The sequence below is a fragment of the Schistocerca nitens genome, chromosome 2 (genome assembly GCF_023898315.1).
Source record: "Schistocerca nitens isolate TAMUIC-IGC-003100 chromosome 2, iqSchNite1.1, whole genome shotgun sequence".
Lineage (NCBI taxonomy): Eukaryota > Metazoa > Arthropoda > Insecta > Orthoptera > Acrididae > Schistocerca > Schistocerca nitens.
In genome coordinates, this window is record NC_064615.1 from 948028050 (window position 1) to 948052005 (window position 23956).

The window sequence follows — 23956 nt, forward strand, 5'->3', positions numbered from 1 at the left end:
AAACCCATCAGCCAATTCCAGCAACAGGCATGGCACAGATACGAGACTTTATTTAAGTCAAATGCAATCCACTGATCTCTTTGTTTACATAGCTAACAGCCATTTTTGCTTGGGGCTACTCACGGTGCTGTGAATCCTCCGCAAACCCTACGTGAGTGTGTACCGTTCCTCCAAGTCTCCTTTAATACTAGAAGTTGCTAGCCAGGCTCTTTCCTGCTTCTCCTACAGCACGTACTTGACCCTCTCCATCAAAATACTTGCACAAGTCCCCTATGTTCTCTGTCATGAGGCTAAGCCCGGCACTAGGTTTTATGATGGTTGTGACCTGCTATTCTACACCTAGGATGTCATGTAGCATTTGGCCTACACACGTCCCATGCCTTCCACCTAGCAGCAGGACTCTTTCTTTTCTTAGAATATTCTGCCAACCTAACCTTAAAATTATTACTTAGATTCGATTGCACTCTAGTTTGCTCAAAAACTGGTTGAGGCTCTTTTGCTATTTAAGGTAGCAGGTGAAACTGCTTCGTAACCGGAATTTGAAATTTGGTTTTTGAGATTTCTCCTCTTTCCTGTAACTTGTCGCCTTTTTCCAGCTCCCATTGCCTCTTTTCCCCTTCGACACATCTAATTCAGTGTACGCTATTTCTCGAGCTTTTTTAGGCAAATCCTTCGGTTTTCATTAAGAAATAAAAGAACTATAATTTCCCTCCTTGTCGCAACGTTACTTACTCGAGCAAGGAAAAACATCTGTTGTTTTACACGTGATAGGGTAACACGTTAGCCTCATGAGTACTTACATCTACATGCATACCCTAGAAAACACTGTGAACAACATGGCATTGTACCGTGTATTATAGTTTCTCCCAGTACCACGTACTGAATACAGAATATTTGCCTAAATGCCTCTGTCCACATTGTATAATTAGCTTCGACATCTCTACGGAGTGAATGCGTAGGTGGCTGAGATACTTTCTCAGCTTCCTCACTCAATGTTGGTTCTTGAAACTATGTAACTACGCTTTTCTTGGGAAGCTGGCGTCTGTCATGTCAGGATTTTCATTTCCATGACGCTCTCCTGTTGGGCAAACAAACCTCTTAACAATAGTACTGCTCTTCTTCGAGTAAATCCAGTACCCCTTATTAGACTTATTATTTGATATGCTGCCCTCACAACTGAGAAATATGCTGGGTTGGAGAGTGCTTTATTAACAATCTTCTCTCTGGACACATTTTTCCCAGTATTCTATCAAGGGACCGAAGTCTGCCGGTTGCTTTCCTACCATTGATCTACGTAATCATCCTGTTGTACATACCAACAGATTGTTACATTCACGTATTTGTACGAATTGACTATTTCAGTGGTGACTCACAGATATTTTAGTCATAGACTATTACTTTACACTGTTTTGAAAACAGTAAAATATTGCATTTATGAACATTTACAGCAAGTTAATAAACTTTACACTACTTATCTTCGCCAATATGAAATCTCGCCACAAGTCATGCACGCACACTTCATTCACTAATGTCATCGCTGCTTATTTACTTTCTTTAAATTTATAATATACGTTACCTTGTACGAAATTTACCTGAATGGGTGTAAAAGCTTTTCCATGTGAAATGACAATCGTACCTGTTTGCCTTCATGAGTAAGTGTACAGTTTTTAAAAGCGTCATCATCACGTGCACATCAAGTATACGAGGTTTGTGAGAAATGTATTGAGACTGATTTTGTTTACCTAAAGAAGTTTTTATTTTTTCAGACAGCAGTATTGTCGAAACTTCCTGGTAGATTAAAACTGTGTGTCGGACTGAGACTCGAGCTCGGGACCTTTGCCTTTCGCGGGAAAGTGCTCTACCATATGCTCTACCCAAGTACGACTCACGCCTCGTCCTCACAGCTTTACTTCTGCCAGTACCTCGTCTCCTACCTTCCAAACTTTACTACAGAAGCTCTCCTACGAACCTGAGTTTCGTATCAGCGCACACTCCGCTGCAGAGTGAAAGTCTCATTCTGGAAACAGTATTGTCCTCTTCAAAGTAGTTCCCTTGGGCAGCTATACACCGGCGGGGTCGTTGTTCGCAAGTGGTAGAGCCTTTAACATATCTGTTACATTCTTTTGAATGTCCTCCAGAGTCTCAAACTGACGACATTTTAAGACGTTTTTCAATTTCGGGGAAAGGAGAAAGCCACAAGGACTCAGGTCAGGTGAATAGGAGGACTGCGGAACAACAGGAAAGCGTTTTAGGGTAAAAAATTCCGTGATGGCAGTGGCCGTGTGACATGAGACGTTGTCATTATGGAGCATCCTCTTGTCTGCAAAGTCCGATCTCACTCGATTCACCCATTTCCTGAGGCTTTCAAGGACATCTTTGTAAAACGGTCGACATTTTGTCCTGGAAGAAAAAAATCTGTATCCACTATACCCCTACTGTCAAAAAAGGAAATCATCATTGCATTGATCTCTGATTTGCTCATTCTAGCTTTTCTTCGGCACTGCTCACTTTGCCACTTTGTCCAAGGATTGTACTCAGAAATCCGGGATTCATCACCTGTGATCACACTACTGAACCATTCATGGTCATCGGCAATCCTCTCAATAAAGTCAACGCACACGTTCTTTGATTGTCCTTCTGCTCAGTTGTGAGGTGTTTCGGCACCATTTTGGCTCGAACCTTTCGCATGTGCTCAACATTAGTCAAAATTTGGTGTACGGTGAAAGTGTGTAACAGGTCACGCATCATACTTATTGTTAAACGTCGGCCTGATCTCACGAGAGCACGCAAACATTCGACGTTCCCGTCGGTTTTTAAAGTTGAAGGTCTTCCTGAGCGAGATTAATCTTCAATGGGTTCTCTGCCTTAAAAAAGTGATTTGTGCCATCGAAAAACTTGTGCCCTTAATGAAGAATGTTCCCCATAGGCGTATCCCGACGTTTCAACGCTAACACTCGTGGATTCCGCAAGTTTAACACGAAACCTGGTGGTTTAACGTTGCTCTAAATTTCGCTGTTCCATTTTTGTAACACGCAACAAAAACGTAGCTTCACTGATGACGCTGTCAAAAATCATGTGATAGCTGTACGGAGCTGAAACTCGGACTGAGTGTGTGGAAGTGATGAACTCACCGGTCTACATAAGTAGGACAATACAGGATTGCCAAATCACTCGCAGTGTCTTATTGCTTTTCCACTTACCTAGTAGACCACCCGTCCAAATAATACTTAGACTGATTTAATTACTGTTGTGTAGGCGACGTCCCCGCATTAACTGCGGTGGCTGCTTGAACTAACAGTTTTAAGCAGCAGACGTGCATTCTAGCATTCACTTGTGAGCAGACAGAGAGGATGTACGACCGTTGTGTGTTAGTGTTGTTGTGTTACAAATCGCAGTGGATCAACATCTCTAAATCAAGTGATCATTATGTTCTTCAATTTGTTGTAAAGATGGGTGGGCCTTTTCTTTCTAAGCTTGTATCGACAACGCTGCAGAAGATTCTCTGGGAAGCCGTTACACATCCTCTGTACAGTCCTGGTTTCTCCCCATGCGGTTTCAGTATTTTTGGAGACTTGACGAAAGACATTCGTGGCTGTCAATTTGCTTCGAACGAATAGGTCACATCAGGGTACAATCATGGCTCCGTAGACAGTCGCAAACATTTTCCCCTGAAAGCACTAACCATCTTCTCTCACAGTGAGATAAATGTGTTAAGTGTTATGGCGATTCCTTTTGAAATAATGAACAGTTTACTTTTCTTCATTTGGCTGCTCCTTATAGGACCGCAAGAAAGAAAAGAAGGAAGAAGTAAGAAGCAAAATAGCACAAGCAAAAATTGCCTTCAGTATCAAAAATAAGATATTAAACTCGAAAACTAACAGATTACAAAGCAGGAAAATGTTTTTGAAAGCGTATGTTTCAGTTGCGGCTTTCTGTGGCTGTGAGACCTTGTTTCTGAGGACTGAGGAACGGAAAAGGCTCAATTCTTTTCAGTCGTGGTGTTACAAGGGTACCTTGAAAATTGAATCTAGTAATCAGATGGTGAATGGGGAAGTTCTTAAAAGAATGTTGCAGAATAGGATCTTATGGAACACAGTTCTGAAGAGAAGGCTTCAAATTGTGGGTCATGTACTGAGGAGCGACGGGTTCCTAAAAATGACAGAGGGGTGCATCAATGGAAAAGGGAACTAGAGGCAGAACACAACACAAGCACATAGATCGAAGTATAAAATATGTCGTCTGTAATTCCTACACAGAACTGAAGAGCGTGCAGAAGATTAACTGAGAATCTGCTACCAACCAGACAGCTGCCTCGGACTGAGGATCAAAGGACGTTTTACACGAGCGACTATCTGCATAGAATGCTCGTGGAGAGTGTGTGTCACGTGCCAGAGCGCACATCAGCAGCCAGCCACGTCACGAATGGGTCGGTGACGTCAGTTATCGATCTCTTGCCCCTAGTGTGGTACGCTGACATTTTGAGTGTGCTGTAGGATTACACGTTATACATGTTATACTAATATAAGTGTTGCTTTGGTATGTTCTCTTTCTTTGCTTCATTGTTTGCTTTGTTTTAGGGACTCACTGAGAACTAACTGAAAACTTCATATTTTTCTTTTGAGTGCTCTCCCACAAGCAAAACCAAATACCTGAAAGGAAACGTTTATTTAGGTTTATACCACCTGGACGAGGATTAGGATACAACGGTCGTAAATACACTATGACACAAAGAAAACCGCACCAGAATAAATTATCCCTAATGGGGCAGCAAGAGATAGATGCGATAACTTGTACAGAAAAACAAATTGGTTGATTGATTCAAGAGAAACAGCTTCACAAATTGAGCAAGTAAGTAACGCATTGGTCGATCTCTGGCCATGATGCAGACAGTACTTGGGCTTGGCATTGATTGAAAGTGTTGTTGGATGGCCTCCTGAGCGATATCGTGACAAATTCTGTCCAGTTGGCGTTCCAGATCTTCAAAATCCTGGGGTGGTCAGAGGGCCGTGTCCATAATGCCAAACGTTCTCAATGGAGGGGAGATCTGGCGGCCTTGCTAGCCCAGGTAGGGCACGAAGACATGCAGTACCAACTCTCCCGTTTGCGGGTGGGCATTATCTTGCTGAAATGTAAGCTCAGGATGGCTTGTCGTTAAGCGTAACAAAACGAGCCGTAGAATATCCTCGACATACCTCTATGCTGTAAGGGTGCCGCGGAAGGCTACCAAAGGGTTCCTGCTATGAAAAGAAATGGCGCCCCAAACCATCATTCACGGTTGCCGAGCTGTATGGCGATTGACAGTCAGGATAGTAACTCACTACTGTTGGTGTCTGCTCCAGACACGTATTCGACCTGATATCTCGTTGCATAAAGTAGAACTGACTTCAGAGGGGAATCCCGCCTCGAACTGAGCCCCGATGATTAGCGAAAATGTGTCTCTAGACGCTGGAGACTGCGGTGGGATTCCGATAATTCCTTCGTTGTGAGTGTTTTTTTGGCCTTTAAGTGTATTTTCTAGAGTAAAAAAAAATGTTGAAATGTCTGCACGAAACTTATCCTGTTCTTCCTGTCCCCAGCAGTGTAGAGAATTTATCATGTGACTTTAGTCTAGAAGACGCGCTATGAATTTTACTTTGGCCATTAACATATCCTAGCACCCGACAGTGATTCTGATCCCTCGCCTAGTACGAGTATCGATAGGGAGAACACGTCCGAGATACTCGGCCCGAGGGGGAGCAATCACGTGAGGTGGCGTCGCTCTCTGACCAGTGTTTACATCTACATCTACATGACCATTTGCGGTTCAAACTTAAGTGTCTGGCAGGGGCCTCTTCGAACCACCTTCAAAATGTTTCTACACCAATCCAATCTCTAACAGGACATGGGAAAAACGATCGCTTATATGTTTCTATATGATTTTTTTTTACTCACAAGGGAACCTCCCCATCGCACCCCCCTCAGATTTAGTTATAAATTGACACAGTGGATAGGCCTTGAAAAACTGAACACAGATCAATCGAGAAAACAGGAAGAAGTTGTGTGTAACTATGAAAAAATAAGCAAATTATACAAACTGAGTAGTCCAAGTGTAAGATATGCAACATCAAGGACTGTGTAAGCTGAGGAGCGCCGTGGTCCCGTGGTTAGAGTGAGTAACTGCGGTACGAGAGGTCCTTGGTTCGAGTTCTCCCTCGAGTAAAAATTTTACTTACTTTATTTTCGCAAAGTTACGATCTGACCGTTCATTCATTGACGTCTCTGTTCACTGTAATAAGTTTAGTGTCTGTGTTTTGCGACCGCACCGCAAAACCGTGCGATTAGTAGACGAAAGGACGTGCCTCTCCAATAGGAACCGAAAACATTTGATCGCAAATTCATAGGTCAACCGATTCCTCCACAGCAAAACACGTCTGAAATATTCTATACGACACTGGTGACGGCATGTGCTTCACATTACAGGAATATGTTGTCGACCAACCTAACTTGCACACTTGGCGAATGGGTAAAAAGTTTCTTCTACCTTGCCCGATTTAGGTTTTCTTGTGGATGTGATAATCACTCCCAAAAAAGTGATGAAGACATAAGAGTTTGTCACATAAACTGCAACAAATGAATGCAAGTTTCACAGTCGCACAGTTTTCCCTGTGCTCTGTCAAAACATACGTTTTTAACGTTTTCAAGTTTTTCCGTGTGTAGACCGTCAAATCCTGCATGTGTCCAAGCAAATCTGAACATGTCCTGGAATTTTGGAGAGCGAAGTTGATCATGTCTGAGTGCATGAACTTTGATAATTGTCTGAAAATAAAAAATTAAAACTTTTAACTTGAGGGAGGTTTGAACTAGGGACCTTCCCTTCCGTAGCTGCTCGCGGTATCCACGGGACCACGGTGCTCATCAGTGTACACGTCCCTTGATGTGGCTTATCTTCGACACGGACTACTCAGTTTGTATATTTTGCTTATTTTTTTCATAGTTCCATACAACTTCTTCCTGTTTTCTCGATTGATCTGTGTTCAGTTTTTCATGGCCTATCCCTGTGCCAACTTATAACTAAATCTGAGGGGGGTGCGATGGCAAGGTTCCCTTGTCAGTGACTTTCCATCAATTACTACGAAATATGACATTTCTGACAGAAAATCACGAATCATGTTGTAAAACTGAGACGATACTCCGTAGGCACGCAATTTGTTTAAAAAATGTTCAAATTTGTGTGAATTCCTAAGCGACCAAACTGCTGAGGTCATCGGTAGCTAGACTAACACACTGCTTAAACTAACGTATGCTAAGAACAACACACACCCATGCCCGAGGGAGGACTCGAACCTCCGGTGGGAGGGACCGCGTAATCCGTGACATGGTGACTCAAACCACGCAGCCACTCCGTGCGGCACAATTTGATTAAAGTCGCTTGAGAGGAACGGTGTCAGAAACGTTGTGGCAATCTATAAATATCGTTAACGAGTTACGACATATTCACATAAAGATTTCACAGCGATCCAGAAAGTATTTGCTTTGTTACAGATATTGTCACGGATCACAGAAATTTATTAACCAGGTAATTAATTTCAGTCTATGATGACCAACTTCACACCTGAGTAAATCCAGTACTCTACATAATTTTTGTCTTTGCATATATAGATGGTACAGTCAAATTAATCAGCCATGCTCGTTTGCATGGCTGATTAATCTGACTGTACAATCTGTATACGCAGTGGCAAGAATTATGTAGTGTATTCAATGTATTCAGATCTGAAGATGGTTATCATTGACCGAAATTAATTACCTGACAATAAACGTTTCTGATACGTGACTGATTACAACAAAACAAACTAAAAATACGGAATCAATTTCGGATCCTCTGTCGATCGCACTCACTACGTCGTGCGAATTAAAGAGCTAGCTGTTTTTCACGAGGACCATATTTTCTGAATTCATCTTGTCTATACAGCAATAGACCATTTTCTTCAAGTAATTCATAATATTCGAATGAAGGGTATATTCCAAAATCCTACTACAAATCGATATCTTTGATATGGGCTTGTAATTCATCCTATTTCTTTTTTGAGTGCTGGTGTGTCCCGTGCAACTTTCCAATCTTTTAGTACGGATCTCTCGTCGAGCGAGCGAGTGTATATGATTGTTCAGTATGGTGATATTTTATAAGCAGACTCTGAAAGGAATCAAATTTACCTCTAAATACTGCAGCTCGGCTATTGCTAGTCAGTCCCGCCAGTCATCAGAATCCATTAGCTACGTGCTGCTGAACAGTAGATTTTTGACCTTGCCTGATTTGCGTTTGTGATTTGAATTGCCCGCTGAATTGTTGTATACGTTTAAGACAACTCAGAGACGCTCTGACGAGGGAACCTCCCCATCGTACCCCCCTCAAATTTAGTTATAAGTTGGCACAGTGGATAGGCCTTGAAAACTCGACACAGATCAATCGAGAAAACAGGAAGAAGTTGTATTGAACTATGAAAAAATAAGCAAAATATACAAACTGAGTAGTCCATGTGCAACATATGCAACATCTAGGACAATCCAAGCTGATGGGCGCCATGGTCCCGTGGTTAGCGTGAGCAGCTGCGGAATGAGAGGTCTTCGGTTCAAGTCCTCCCTCGGCAGAAAAGTTTAATTTTTTATTTTCAGTTTATGTGACAAACTCTTTATGTTTTGATCACTTTTTTGGGAGTGATTATCATATCCACAAGAAAACCTAAATCGGGCAAGGTAGAAGAATCTTTTTACCCATTCGCCAGGTGTACAAGTTAGGTGGGTCGACAACATATTCCTGTAATGTGACGCACATGCCGTCACCAGTGTCGTATAGAATATATCATACGTGTTTTCCTGTGGAGGAGTCGGTTGACCTATGTCCTTGCGATGAAATGTTTTCGGTTCCCATTGGAGAGGCACGTCCTTTCGTCAACTAATCGCACGGTTTTGCGTTGCGGTCGCAAAACACAGAGACTAAACTTATTACAGTGAACAATCGCCGGCCAGTGTGGCCGTGCGGTTCTAGGCGCTTCAGCCTGGAACCGCGTGACCGCTACGGTCGCAGGTTCGAATCCTGCCTCGGGCATGGATGTGAGTGATGTCCTTAGGTTAGTTAGGTTTAAGTAGTTCTAAGTTCTAGGGGACTGATGACCACAGATGTTAAGTCCCATAGTTCTCAGAGCCATTTGAACCATTTGAACAAAGAGGTCAATGAATGAACGGACAGATCTTAACTTTGCGAAAGTAAAGAAATTAAACTTTTCACTGGAGGGAAGACTCGAACCAAGGATCTCTGCTTTCGCATCCGCTCACGCTAACCACGGGACCATGGCGCTCCTGAGCTCATTCTGTCCTTGATGTTGCATATCTTGCGCATGTACTACTAAGTTTGTATATTTTGCTTATTTTTTTCATAGTTCCACACAACTTCTTCCTGTTTTCTCGATTGATCCGTGTTCAGTTTTTCAAGGCCTAACCACTGTGCCAACTTATAACTAAATCTGAGGGGGGTGCGATGGGGAGGTTCCCTTGTGAGCTTGTTTTGGTTATTCATTCATTTCGCGAGCTCCGCTGTCATTTACCTCTGGTACCGCTTGTTTCATTCCGTCGGTTTTCATGTTACCAGTAATGTGAGTTATTATAAACTGTGTTCTAGCTACGCAGAACAGGCTAGAAGACACTATTTTATATGGAGTTCATTAATACTATTTTAATAGGTAGTTCATTAATTATGTTTCCGTATTTCCAGTTTTGTTATCATGACAGACCCTCACAACCTCTCTTTGATCGTGGAGGTGGCATGCTGCAGAGCAAAATAAGACTCATAACACAGGTAGTTTTGACAGAGATACGTAAACGAAAATGACCACACGTGACAGGCAAGTATCAGTGCAGACATAATACGCCAGGGGAGCTGCAGTAGACCTATTTGACACCAGTAGTCATGGAGACAAGAAATACGCTCGTGTAAAAGCGGGTCTCAAAAAAGAAGAATAGGTTCAAACACATTGAAAAATCACAAGAATAAGCCACTTAAAAGTGTTTTCTCACGGATGACCCGTGTTATTAACCTAGCATCAAAATCTACGTCTATATCACTACTCTGCAAATCACACTTAATGTCTGGCAGACGGTTCTTAGAACCACCTTTGGACTACTTCTCTATCCTTCCACACTCAAATATTCCTCTACGAGCTCTGATTTGTCTTATTCTATCATGATGATCATTTCTCCCTATGGAAGTTGCCAACAATAAAATAGTTTTGCGTTCGGAAGAGAAAGTTGATGACTGAAATTTTTTGAAAAGATATCCTAGCAAACAGGAACGACTTTGTACTAGTGATTACCACCCCGACTCGCTTATCATATCCACGACACTCTCTCCCCTATTTCGCGATAGTAGAAAACGGGCTGCCCGTCTCTGGACTTTTGTGATGTCCTCCGTCAATCCTATCTTGTAAAGATCCTATAACATCACGACAGTACTACAGCAGAGCACGAACAAGGGTGGTCTATGCAGTCTTGTTAGTACACTTGTTGCACCTTCTAAGTGTTCTGCCAATAAAACGCAGTCTTTCGTTTGATTTCCCCACAACGTTATCTACGTAATATTTCCAATTTAAGATGTTCGTAACTGCAATTGCTAGGTATTTAGTTAGATTGACAGCCTTTAGATTTGTGTGATTCGTCGTGTAACTGAAATTTAACGGGTTTCTTTTAGTAGTCACACTTTCCCTTATTCAGAGACAACTGCCACTTTTCGCACCAAACAGGTATCGTTATGGGTCATTTTGCAGTTGTTGCGGATGTTCTGATGACTTTACAAGAGCTTCTCATATTGTCTCCCAAAGCGTTTGTTTGGATTAGGAGCAGCAGAAGCCCTAAAATATTCGCTTGTGAACACAAGATATCATTTGTGTTTTGATCCATGATCTTCCTTCGATTTCTATATACTGTGACAGGATCGACAGGAAACCACGAGTCCAATTGCGCAACTGAAGCGATAGTCGATAGGCATGCAATTTGATTAATAGTCTCTCTTGAGGAACGGTATTACGTCGTGAGAAAAAAGATCAAGTTATGTTTCACAAGAACGATGTTTTCTGAATTAGTGTTGACCATGTGACAATAGACCATTTCCTTCGAGGTAATTCATAATGTTCGAACACAACATATTTTAACATTTTTTTTTAAATGTGTTAAGGATAATAAGTTGTCGTGTCTTCATCTAAGAATAGATGATGAATGCAGCTAGCCGCTAACTTTGTGTAATGTCTTGTCTGTATAGACGTGTATCTGTTGCCTTTAAGATACCTTCACCTTCACACATAAATCTATACAGTAAACTAAGGACCTCCCATTTGTTGGCTGACTTGCTGTAAGAGATCTTTACATTTATTGTTACTGTTAAACTCTGTATTCAGTCGGGAGAATCAATCGTGTGGACAATTTGTTCCTTTTACGAAAGCTTGCGAATTCCAGATGTGTACGAAGCCTTTTTGGACGATTTAACACAGACTCAGTGATTGCAGGCTCTCTTCGACACAGCTGAAACTTCCCCACTAATTACAGGGCCAACGTGATCATCAAATGATTCAGAAAAACTCATTCGTTCATTCACTCCAGAACAAAAAGTCACAAACCTTATTTATGAAGGAAATTGTGTATTAAATCCATCTCCATTACATATCCAGATCTCCGGTGATTCCACATCTTAATTATTTTCCTTTTACAGTCTCTTTCTCTTCAAACAAACCGCTAGCGGCACAAATGTTAATTGGCTCGCTTTAGCGAGAAGGAAAGCAGAATATGTATCTCTCAGAAACACGTCAATCCCTCAACAGATACTCCAGAAGCTGTCCTAGTTACCTTTCTAACAACCATGGAGAATGCATATATGCATCTCTGTTATTTCAAAGAATAAACGCACTAGAAAATACTTTGGCGTCGTCGAGCTGTCGCCGCATATGTTACGAGAAAATCAGATGAGATACTTTTCCAAAGTGAATGAATGTGGATGGTTTGATTGACAATGATTAATTGGTGCGTGGTAGAGGGTATTTTCTGTGGGGACATTACAATGCCCCTCGCAGCGAGCGAAGTTTGTGAGCCTAATTTTGATTTACCGAACACACTTCGCGAGCTATCTATTAGTGTGGGTAACCCGGAAGTGATGAGTGTCAGTCCTCCGACTGAAAAAGAAATAATTATGTTTAAGACAGACGAAGAAAAGAAACATTGAAAACAGAAGAAATGAAGAGACAGGTACCGCGGTTGTATTGCTTTTACGTGCATCAAGGTGTTATGTTTGCTGTGCACAACCAAGGAAGATGATCTTTCATGAAACTGTTATCAGGGTCTACCCATTCGGGAACTTTCTTAAGCAGGGAAACCTTGGAAAACCTCTTAAGCGTAGACCCCCAGCCTACGGTACATAGAAGATAGGAAAGCCTACAGAAGAGGAAAAATAATTTTGAAATTGATCTCTAAAGGAAAGATAGGGTTCGATTTATATAACGATTTGGAGAAGAGTGATTTGTGCCTCTAGCAAAAAAATTTTACAATAAATAACTCGAGTTTTTTTTTTACAATCTTGTTCCCAGGACAATATCTAGCGGTGCTGAAACTCCCCCGGATCTTGCATGTCGCCGACGTCCACATTTGTAGTCGGTCTTCTACGCGGCCCACAATGGGAAGAGTAGAAGAGACAGGGATACCAGATTTCACATGCAACATTCAATCCAAAAGAATTAGCAATGACCGAAAGGGAAACTCTTCCTGTAAAAGAACTGGTTAGGTTGCACCGTCCAAGATTCTCCTTTTTGAAAACAAAATCTCTATGGCTTCATGCATCCTTTTTCTTACGATGTACTGCAAGGAATTTAGCCATTGACTTAAAGTTTCCATTTATCCATTGACTAATGCTGTTGCCGAAAACATCATAATATTTACTCTAGTTTGAATTTTCTTTTGGACTTCGCATCACCATTTGTGCTTGTAAGTCCAAAAATTCTGACACATTTTCTGTCAATGATTTGTTCTTCGTAATTTAAAGGATTCATGCAACTTGCAGTAGATTTTGGATTCAAATCATCGAATAATGGAAAGTATGGTTCATTTTATACAAAGACATAATCCATCATTTCCTTGAAAAGCCATATCATTTATCTATACTCATAAAATTTTTATCCTAAATACATGTTTCTCCGCTTGATTGCTGTAATGTAAAAGTTATTAGTAGTGAGGAATGTGGATTCACTTCTTTCATTTATTCTCTGATTCATCCGGCATTCATACATGCACATATATCGAAATGGATTTTCAAACAAAACTCCAAAGTGAACAAGACCCATTAAATAACTACTAATTCTATGAATAATACTTTCTTTTGACATTCAACAATAAATCAAGAACTCTTAACGTCTAATTATGACACTTTTTTGAAGTTCAACATCAATCAGTTTCCCCTCGCGTTTGATGCGAGTCTCTTACAAAGCATATCTGTGTCGTCTATATCGATTCTCTCTCGCGCCGGCGTCAATTGTTTTGCGCGGGAAATTATCTTTGCGGCGTTAACCGTCACTCATGATTCACTGCCTAAACGCATCACTTCACACGTTTACACATCTGAGCGTGCACTTGAAAGTATATATGAACATTCACTGGGAACCTCTTTTAATTATGCAGCGTCATTTACGGGAAATATTTCTTTCTTCTTGAAGGTCATTCAGATCCTTTATAATTCTATGTTTACCCAAACACAGGTGAAGCCTATCTCCACTATCTTCTTTGCAGCACTCAAAAATGGCTCTGAGCACTATGGGACTTAACATCTATGGTCATCAGTCCCCTAGAACTTAGAACTACTTAAACCTAACTAACCTAAGGACAGCACACAACACCCAGCCATCACGAGGCAGAGAAAATCCCTGACCCCGCCGGGAATCGAACCCGGGAACCCGGGCGTGGGAAGCGAGAACGCTACCGCACGACCACGGTTTGCAGCACTCGATAGTAATAGTTAGTCACTATTTCTACAATCTGTATCACTGATTAATTATTTCAGTTTAAAGTTTTCTAACACTAAACACACACAGTTTATTGTTATGTTTTTACGAGCGTTCATCTCTGTCACTCGCAACACCATTCCTCCCTATCTTCTAATCTTCATTAAATTTTTTCAAGTCGTTATGGGAAAATAACCCTTTAATTTTGTTAGATCCCGGGTATGCTAACAGATAAGCCCCAGTGTTCGGAATTTGTAGAATGATGTATGGGCCAGTATATAATAACTCCCATTTCTTTATACTCTTCTTTCTTAAGGGTGATTTGGTATGTCTTTTGACTAGTACCTTCTCTCCGTCGTGGTACGCCTGTACCCTCTTGATTAATTTGTCATATTGTTGTTTTCTCTGATAAGCCTTTTGCGTCATATTTATGATGGCTTGTCTTATTTTTTCTTCCCAAGGCATCTCAGTTTCCTGAGTTTTGGGCATATGTTCAGTCCAGAAGTTTTCTTCTTTTGCCTCGAACATCAATTCATGAGGTGTATATCCAGTGGAGAAGTGGGGCATGTTGTTGTATATCTGCTCAAATTCTTCCACATAATTTGCCCACGCAGTCTGCTTATTATGGCAATAGGTCCTCATAAATTGATTGAACTCTCTAAAAATTCTCTCAACCAAATTGCCTTGTGGGTGGTAAAATGATGTTAGTATGTGTTTCACACCGACTTGAGACAAAGCCTGTTTCCATCGGAGTCCAGTGAATATCTTAGCATTGCCTGTTATTATCGCCTTAGGTATACCAACATGTGGAAGATAATCCCTTGTCAGTCTTAATACAATTACTTTGGCTGTAGCCGCCTTTATCGGGTATAGCTTTACATATTTCGTACACACATCGAGAAATGCTAACACATATCTAACACCACCTCTTGAAGTAGGTAACGGTCCACACAGATCGCACGAAATTAATTCTTTTGGCTCATGGACTAATATAGAGCATAACGGGTGCTTACTCACTTTTGAATCCGGCTTTGTTTTTTGACAGATTATGCATTTCTTCAAGACCTCATGCACTCTGCGCTTTATGTTGGGAAAATAACAGTACACACTTATCTTGTCTGCACATTTTGTCGCACCGAAATGTCCCCAGGTTAAATGGCTGAAACCATACGAGTTGCTCTATTTGCGTCTCAGGTATACAAACACACCAACGGACTTTGTTTGGCCTTCCACAGCGGAAAAATAATACGCCATTTACCAGCTTGTAATAATTTGCCATCTGATCCGAAGGTTGCTGTTGTAACCTTTGAATGACACTTCCCCATTGAGCATCTCTTTTCTGTAACTGTGCCATATGCGCACACAAATTGACGTAGTACGTCTTATATGGATTTTCTTGCAGCAACAATACAGGGAATTCTGAGTTATTATTTACTTCAATCTCTTTTGTCAAACCCTGTGGTGACCTTGATAGAGCGTCAGCAATAATGTTTTGCTGTCCTGAGACATGCACGATCTTAAATTGGTATTGTTGCAGAGCGAGAGTCCATCTAGCTAGTCTGGGGTGTAACAGAAACGTTAATGATAGATGATCGCAATATACGATAGTCTTTGACCCATATAGATAATAATGAAATTTTTTAAATCCCCAGATGACCGCAAGAGCCTCTAATTCTGTCGTCGTGTAAGTTCGTTCACAGTTGGACAAAACACGACCAGGAAACGCAATAGCAAAGAAGGTGAGTTGTCCATTTATCTTGCGTACTTGAAAAAGGCACGCTCCAATACCCACATTCAAATGGCTCTGAGCACTATGGGACTCAACTGCTGTGGTCATAAGTCCCCTAGAACTTAGAACTACTTAAACCTAACTAACCTAAGGACATCACACACATCCATGCCCGAGGCAGGATTCGAACCTGCGACCGTAGCGGTCGCGCGGTTCCAGACTGTAGCGCCTTTAACCGCTCGGCCACTCCGGCCGGCTACCCACATTCGAAGAATCTGTTGACAAGTAAAATTCTTCTTGCATGTCCGGATGGTACAAAAGCGGTGCATTTACTAATTGCTTCTTTATCTCTTCGAATGCTTCTTGACACTCTAATGTCCAGAGCCGGGGCACATCCTTCTTCAACAGATTATTTAGAGCTGCTGCGTTCATCGCCTGATTTGTTATGAATCTTCTAAAAAATGAGGCAAGGCCCATAAACCCTTTTAATTGCCTCCTATTCCTGGGTGTTGGAAACTTACTAATCGCAATTAGCTTCTCCTTGGTTGGTAAAATTCCCTTTGCGTCAATTATATGCCCCAGGAACTTGATTCTGTTTATTGCAAAGTGGGATTTCTGTAGGTTAGCAGTGATTCCATTGGTTTTGAACACGTCCAACACTCGGTTCAGTAAGGTAATATGCTCCTCCCAAGTTTTCGATGCAATAAGCAAATCATCAACAAACACTGTTATCCTGCTTCTGAGTTCTGGGCCTAGTGCATAATCTAGAGCTGCTATAAAAATTCCGGCACTAATGTTGAATCCGAAAGGAACTACAGTAAATTGGTAACTTCTTCCGGAATAAATGAAAGCCGTATACTTCCTTGATGACTCATCCAGCTTGACTTGCCAATAAGAGCTCCGCAAATCAATGCTCGTCAAATATTGGACATCCTGGAACCGTTGCATAAGTTCGTCTATGTTTTCCGGATGTGTTCTCACTGGAATTATGATTTTATTTATTTCTCTGGCGTCGAGTACCAGTCTAACCGACCCATTTGCTTTTGGCATGACTAACAATGGGGAGCAGTATGGGCTTGTAGAGGGTTCGATCAAACCCCATTTCAACATGCGATCTATTTCCTTTTGAACTTGAGCCTTTAACCTCCAGGGAACAGGATAGAAAGTTCTACAATACGTTTCGTGCGGCTTAACGTAGAGATGGCATATGTATCCCTTAATAACTCCTGGCCTTTCATCAAAAACGTTTTCATACGCGAATAATAATTCATTGAGCTGCTTCTTCTGATTTTCGATAATGCAGTCGGATTCATTTAACTTTTCAAACACTAATTGACCGAAATCTTCTTTGACTTTGAACTCATTAATTACGTGCTCCTTCAAATTTTGGGCCGTCCTGATTACTTGCACACTGATCCCACAATTATATTTTCTCGTAAGGCTTTTTTCTTCAACAACTCCAACTCAATTTCTTGTTTATTAACATTCAACCAAATTTTTCCTGTTTTAAAATCTATTCTGCATCCGTATTGACGTAGGCTGTCGACTCCGATAATGCAATCTACCATCAAATTTTTCACAACAAGGAATGTGCTTAATATTGCTACATTTCCGAATTCCACACCAAGTAGTGACTGCACCTTTACATTAGCCGATCGAGCCCCAACGGCGCCTATTATTCTGCAATTTTGAACTGGAAATACTGGTACTCGTCTTATATTTCTGGTCCTGTTGAATAGTGCCTCCGAAATAACATTTGTGGTTGCAGCTGTGTCTATAACCGCCACTATAGGTACGGTCTCCATAATGACTTGCACTTCGGCTACTGCCACCTGTTCCTTATCCTCATCTTGTGGTTCTAAGTCCTCGGTCAGTTCATCTGCCAGTAATCGTCCATCATTATACATTAGCATGGGTACACATGCCCCTCAACCAATTGTTGACCGCTCCTCCGGGGCACGAGTGGGTCCTTACAAGTTTGTTGGATTTTGATTTGTCTGCTGGTTGACATCATCCGTCACTTCGGTAATTACCGTTTGATTCGGAGATGTCCGTCCCCACTGATGTTGGCTATTTGAATTCATTCCTCCCGGTTGATTCCACTTTCTATTATCGTTATTATTCCAGGCTTGGGGTCTGAAATTTCTTTCGTTCCCCCACACGAGATTGTATCTTTTCCCGTTCCTGTTGTTCCTTGAATAGCCCCTCGCAAGACCATTGCCGGGATTAGTATTGAGATTTTGAGGGGTTCCTCCGTTATTTAACGATCTCTGTTCATTCCTTGTAAGTGTCGATTGATCGCCATTGGTATAACCCATACTTCCACCTTGCCTACCGTTTGGCGGAGGTTCTATCTCCCTGTATGGTAATCTGTTATTATAGGCTTTCTGGTTGTTCTCTTCGACAATATCTATATGGTCTAACGTCGTGAGGTACGACTCCAACTCTTTGTCGTTGCCGTAAATGGTTCAAATGGCTCTGAGCACTATGGGACTCAACTGCTGTGGTCATAAGTCCCCTAGAACTTAGAACTACTTAAACCTAACTAACCTAAGGACATCACACACATCCATGCCCGAGGCAGGATTCGAACCTGCGACCGTAGCGGTCGTGCGGTTCCAGACTGTAGCGCCTTTAACCGCTCGGCCACTCCGGCCGGCCGTTGCCGTAAATCAATTGATTCCGGATGCTAGTTGGTAGTCTTGCCTTAAGTATGTTTATTATGTCTGGCAAGGGCATAGGTCTGTCCCAGTATCTCGTTTTATTTATATATTTTTCGAAATACTTTCTAAGGCTTCCTTTCGAAAAGGAGAAAGGCTCTGGGTACAGCACCTCCTGCCTTAGGCGTTCCTGTACCCCTTCTGACCAGAACTTTGCTAAAAACGCCTTCTGAAAATCGCCATATGACGAGCAAACAGAAGTCATGTCCGAGGCCCAGATCGCCCTCGAACCTTGTATATATCCTGTAACAAAACTGATCTTCTGCCTCTCCGACCAATTTCTGGGTAGCACTCCTCTAAAACTTCGAATAAAAACAATCGGATGGACCCCCCTTTTGTCAGGGTTAAAAATCTGGAATTGCCGATGCTTTATCATTTTTTCTTCGGCATGGCAAAGGCTATCGTAATCTCCGTTAGATAAGAATTCACGCGAACAACCAGCTTGTGGCAATTTAATGTTTGAATTACTTACACAAGTCGGTATTGTGTGCGAATGGGCAGTAACTGGCTCTATAGTCGCTGGCAACTTCTGCTGCTGCCCTGTATTCATTTGTTCTGAACTTTGTTGTGAAGCGCGCATCGACTCTTCTATCGTTTGTTTCCAATGCTCCAAATCAGCACCTAACTGCTGTCGCACCTCCTCAAGTCCTTTCGCAAACAAATTCTCTTCCTGTTTGCCAGATAAACTCTAGAATGCTGCCTTAACATTTTGCTCAACGTTTTCACACATTAGCCTTTTGTTTTCTAATGTGATTTCGGATAATTTACCCGTTAGTACGCTAATTTGGTGGTCTATAACGTCTTGACGCTCTGTCAGATGTTAGGTTAGTCTGTGTACGTGCCAATTCAAGAAGTTGCGCAATTGCACATGACATGGCGTCTTGCTTTTGTACTAATTGCGGAACCATTTCCACTTGTTCCCGTACAGTATCTATCTTAATAGCCACATACTCCTTCATTTCGACACGTACGTAGTGAGTAGATTCCTCACATTGTGCTTTCACCAATTCTATTTGTGCAGTTAATTTTCGTTACGTTTCTTCGGACTGATCTTTGAGTTCCTTGGTCTTCGCCTCTATCCGCTGCTCTAATTCGGAAAAACTGTCTTGTAACTGCTGCTTAATCTCAGTCTGGACTAATTTCATTTCTTCTTGAGTTTAAGTGACTGTCGCTAACTGTGCTTTAATATCGGTTTTCAGATTTTCCTGCCCTTCAGTAACTGAGGCTAATTTCGTATTCAAATCATTTTGCCCTTCAGTAACTGAGGCTAATTTCGCGTTAATGTCGGTTTTCAAAGTACTCATGCTCTCGGTTATCATCTGCATCTGTCTCATGATAATTACCAGTGGATCTAATCCCTGCTGTGTACTTGCTGTTACACCTCCAGCCGTGTCTACAGGGCGTTCTATTGCGCTATTTGTAGCCATCGGTCCTACAACACTTCTTACTGCATCATTATTATCAGTACTAACAGCTGAAGGCTGTTGCGTGCTGCTTTGCTCTGCTTGACTCATCCTAAACATTGCCCTAGTTAAAACCATATAAATGTTCTACTGTCACTATATATAACTCCCTTCTACTGTCACTACATATAACTCCGTTCACACAAGAGAACTTCTGTGTCTACTCTCTTAATGTACATTAACACAATTAATCAATGTTCAAAAATCAAATAACTCTAAACAAAAAATCGTATACGTCGACTATACTAGCAAGCTTTAATAATAAAAATATAGATCAGGCCTTTACTCTGCGCCCACACAAGAGAACTTCTGAGTCTACTCTCTTAATGTACATGAACACAATTAATCAATGTTCAAAAATCAATAACTCTAAACAAAAAATCGTATACGTCGACTATACTAGCAAGCTTTAATAATAAAAATATAGATCAGGCCTTTAGTCTGCGTCCAGCGTGCTGTCTTTCGACTTTATTTGTAGATCCAATTATATCACTTGCGAGTCTTTCCTCTCTTTTCCAAGCGTCAGTTAGGTTAGCTCGTCGTAGTTGACATGAAACAGAGAACAAAATTATTTTAGCAACGTACAAAAACGGGTCCTGTCATGGATTGGCCATTTTAACATTTTTTTAAATGTTAAGGATAATAAGTTGTCGTGTCTTCATCTAAGAATAGATGATGAATGCAGCTAGCCGCTAACTTTGTGTAATGTCTTGTCTGTATAGACGTGTATCTGTTGCCTTTAAGATCCCTTCACCTTCACACATAAATCTATACAGTAAAGTAAGGACCTCCCATTTGTTGGCTGACTTGCTATAAGAGATCTTTACATTTATTGTTACTGTTAAACTCTGTATTCAGTCGGGAGAATCAATCGTGTGGACAATTTGTTCCTTTTGCGAAAGCTTGCGAATTCCAGATGTGTACGAAGCCTTTTTGGACGATTTAACACAGACTCAGTGATTGCAAGCTCTCTTCGACACAGCTGAAACTTCCCCACTAATTACAGGGCCAACGTGATCATCAAATGATTCAGAAAAACTCATTCGTTCATTCACTCCAGAACAAAAAGTCACAAACCTTATTTATGAAGGAAATTGTGTATTAAATCCATCTCCATTACATATCCAGATCTCCGGTGATTCCACGTCTTAATTATTTTCCTTTTACAGTCTCTTTCTCTTCAAACAAACCGCTAGCGGCACAAATGTTAATTGGCTCGCTTTAGCGAGAAGAAAAGCAGAATATGTATCTCTCAGAAACACGTCAATCCCTCAACAGATACTCCAGAAGCTGTCCTAGTTACCTTTCTAACAACCATGGAGAATGCATATATGCATCTCTGTTATTTCAAAGAATAAACGCACTAGAAAATACTTTGGCGTCGTCGAGCTGTCGCCGCATATGTTACGAGAAAATCAGATGAGATACTTTTCCAAAGTGAATGAACGTGGATGGTTTGACTGACAACGATTAATTGGTGCGTAGTAGAGGGTATTTTCTATGGGGACATTACAATATGTTCAAAATCCTACTGAATATCGACGTCAGTCGTATGTGCCTGTAATTCATCGAATTACATCTGTTTCGTTTCTTGAATATTGGTGTGATCTGTGCAACTTTCCATTGTTTGGGCACGTGTCTTCCGTTGATTGCTAAGTATCGAGTAATTTTATCAGAATACTCTGAAATGAACCTAATGTACTGCTAAGCAGCTAGTCACCAAAACTTTCAGTTCCTAGATTCTTCTATACAGTTAACACAACTTTGCGACGCTCTGGACTCGTTTTGGTTATTTGTCCATTTCGTGATCTCCACTGTCATTTGCCTCCGGAACCGCTTGTTTCGTTCCAGCGGTCTATACGTTACAACCAGTGCGAGTTATCAGTGCTGTTTTCATCGGCAGTTAATTAATTCTGTTTCTACGTCTCTTTGGAGCTTTGTTAACATGGAAGTCCGTCAAAACCTCTCTTTCACTGTGGAGGTTCCGAACTTCAGCGCAAGTAGGACTCGCGACAGAAGAAATTTTGGCAAACAAACGTTAACGAAAATGACGAATCTCGGTACTGGCATAACACACTAACGGCAATGCAGAAGACACACTCGTGACCATCATTCCATAGAGACAAAACAATTCGCTCGTGCAAAAGCGGCTTTTAAAAAGGAGATTGGGATTAACCACAGTGAAAACCACAAGAATAAGCCACTTACACTATATACGTGCTTTTTCACAAAACTTTACATTTTTAACGCATTTTCATTCAGGTACAGGTTACATTTTACATTCAATACGTTGTGTGCATGTTTCCGTTCTTGATCAACATTATGCCCTGTTTGGCAATATGTTTATCAACTCTTCACTCGATATTTAAAGTAATTGCCGTGGTACCAGATTTCCTGTAGTTTGTTCATGAGATCTTGTTTGGTGTTCGTTGCAAATTTCCTTATCCTGGGCTTTATAACAGCCCATAAATTTCGATGGGTTACATGTCGGGTGTAGTCCCTGGACAGGGCAACATTTTCAATTCCTGTCTTCGAAAAACTTAAAGACACTTTTGGGTTTATGGCAAGGTGATCCAGCATGCATAAAAATGGTATATTAGTGATCGCTCATCTATTTAGAGGAAAAGTCCTTTTGAAGGATTTATTTTATATTGTTCTTGACTCATTATCCCTTCAACAATATGTAAACTGCTAGGACCTTTCACGGACATCACTCTCGAGACTATAACGGTTGATGGATGCTTCACAGATTGTTACACGCACTCGAGCCGGAATTCTTCTCCTGATCTTCGATGAACATACTGGCTGCTTTCTTACGTCGCAATGAAAACAGATTCATCAATGAAGCATGCCTGAAGGATATTTTTCAAATTCCAAATAACCTAAGATGAGAACAGTAACACAGGAGACCTCAACAATCCCAAAATTCAAATCTGCATTTCTTTAAAGTCAGTGAAACATCACAATTTGGAGCACAAACTCTTAGTTTTACGGTGCATTGGCGCTCAGTTTACTTGGGCATCCCCGGAGTTGTTTAGTCCATTGCAGTATTTAATTTTCATTGCAAGTGTGATGATATACTTTTTCCTCGGCTGGCATGCTTTTAAACCACATTCAGACAGCCTCCTTCTCACTGTTACAGGTGAAACTTCAACACCCATATCTTTCTACTGATGGCTCAAGTCAACAGTTGCAAATTTACGGTTCATTATTGTCATTTTGGCTCTTCTCCTCATTGTTCTAGGAGTGATTTTCCTTGAGTCTAAATTTTCCTACTCGTCTGGTTTGTATTCATCACGTACATGCACTGAAAATTTGATTCTGCTGACAGTTTTCTGTGATATTTTCACTGAGTCAGCTATTTACTGTTGTGTATAACGGTTTTCGGCAAAACAGAGCAGAAGTTTTAGTAGCTAAGTGTCTTTTGTCTTTCCCATATCCGGACTTTATTCGACAACTTCAAGATTTATTCCTATACTAAACACATTCGAGTTTACAGGCTATGTAATGTCTTAATAATGTAGAAAGAACTTTACAGAATAAAAACCAAACTGAAGTTCACCACAGAAAGTAGAACAATACTGTAAATACAGTGTCAAAATTCCGGGTGATCAAAAAGTCAGTATAAATTTGAAAACTTAATAAAACACGGAATAATGTAGATAGAGAGGTAAAAATTGACACACATGCTTCGAATGACATAGGGTTTTATTAGAACAAAAAAAAAACAAAGTTCACAAAATCTCCCACAGATGTAGCATGACAATCGTGTATAAAAGGAGCTGTAATGAGAGAGAGAATCAGGTGCGCCAGCAGTCGCAGCATGTTGACGTTACCTGAAAAGGCGCTTTTAGTGAAGCTGTATTATCAGAATGGGGAATGTGCTAGGTCAGCGTTACGATCCTATCGGCATAGGAAGGGGATTCGAAGGGGTAAAGTTCCGTTGACAAATGCAGCTGTGGCGAGAATGATTTCGAAGTTCGAAGCTACGGGTTGTTTGGACGATAGACCCCATAGTGGCCGACCGAGCACAAGGCGTAA